At 56.3% G+C, this 646-nt stretch overlaps 1 protein-coding gene across 2 annotated transcripts in view; it reads right to left on the bottom strand.

The window, feature by feature from the left end:
- Positions 1–268, bottom strand: part of LOC129673091 (immunity-related GTPase family M protein 1-like) — a 5,943-nt gene extending 5,675 nt beyond the window's left edge. For both annotated transcript variants that reach the window (XM_055602767.1, XM_055602768.1), the window contains exon 1: positions 55–268. The gene's annotated coding sequence lies outside the window, so the exon portion shown is untranslated. The remainder of the gene's footprint in view (positions 1–54) is intronic.
- Between the last annotated feature and the right edge of the window lie 378 nt (positions 269–646).

The raw sequence follows: 646 nt of genomic DNA, 5'->3' as shown, positions 1-646 counted from the left end.
TCCTGCCCTGAGCAGGTTTATAGGTCAAGCCCCACTTAGGAGCCCCTTACCTACCTGCTCAGAAGCCTTACAAAACTGCAATCCAGGCCCGGGATGGTCAGGAGGGAGAGAATCGAGGTGTGAGGGTCCGGGGGTCCTCCTGAAGAGAGCGAGGAGGGGAGAGGGGAGCAGCTGAAGGGCAGCCTGAGCTCCTGGGTTTCCCCTCAGGCTCTGCTCTACCCTGGCCCTTGATCCAACTCCTTAATGTCTAGGTATGAGCCCTGCCTGCCTCCCCCCAAGGGGTGGGGCCTGCTGCCAGAACAGCTTTCAGTTTCATTTCCTGGAAATGACTGGTTTTCTGGATTCAGCTGCACAGACTCCGTATTCTTCTTCTGAGAGGGGAGGAGCTCTTCCTGATGGCCTGGCTTGGAGGTCAGGTCAGAAGTCTGCCTGGGAATCGTGCCATCCAAACTGCAGCCAGAGCCATCTGACCCAGCTGCTTTTCTAAGCCCATTCTTGCTCAGATAAATGGTCCCATGAAGAGCCTCAGTTAACCTGGTCCTTGGAGAACTACGGACCCTTCAAATGCTGCTCCTTGAGGCTGCTGTCCCTGCTCACACCTTCCCTTGCTCTCTCCCTCCCATTAGGCACACCAACTCCCCTACAG

Source organism: Psammomys obesus, unplaced genomic scaffold, assembly GCF_907164565.1.
Source record: "Psammomys obesus unplaced genomic scaffold, mPsaObe1.curated_primary_1811, whole genome shotgun sequence".
Taxonomy (NCBI): domain Eukaryota; kingdom Metazoa; phylum Chordata; class Mammalia; order Rodentia; family Muridae; genus Psammomys; species Psammomys obesus.
This window is presented reverse-complemented; position numbering and strand designations above follow the sequence as displayed.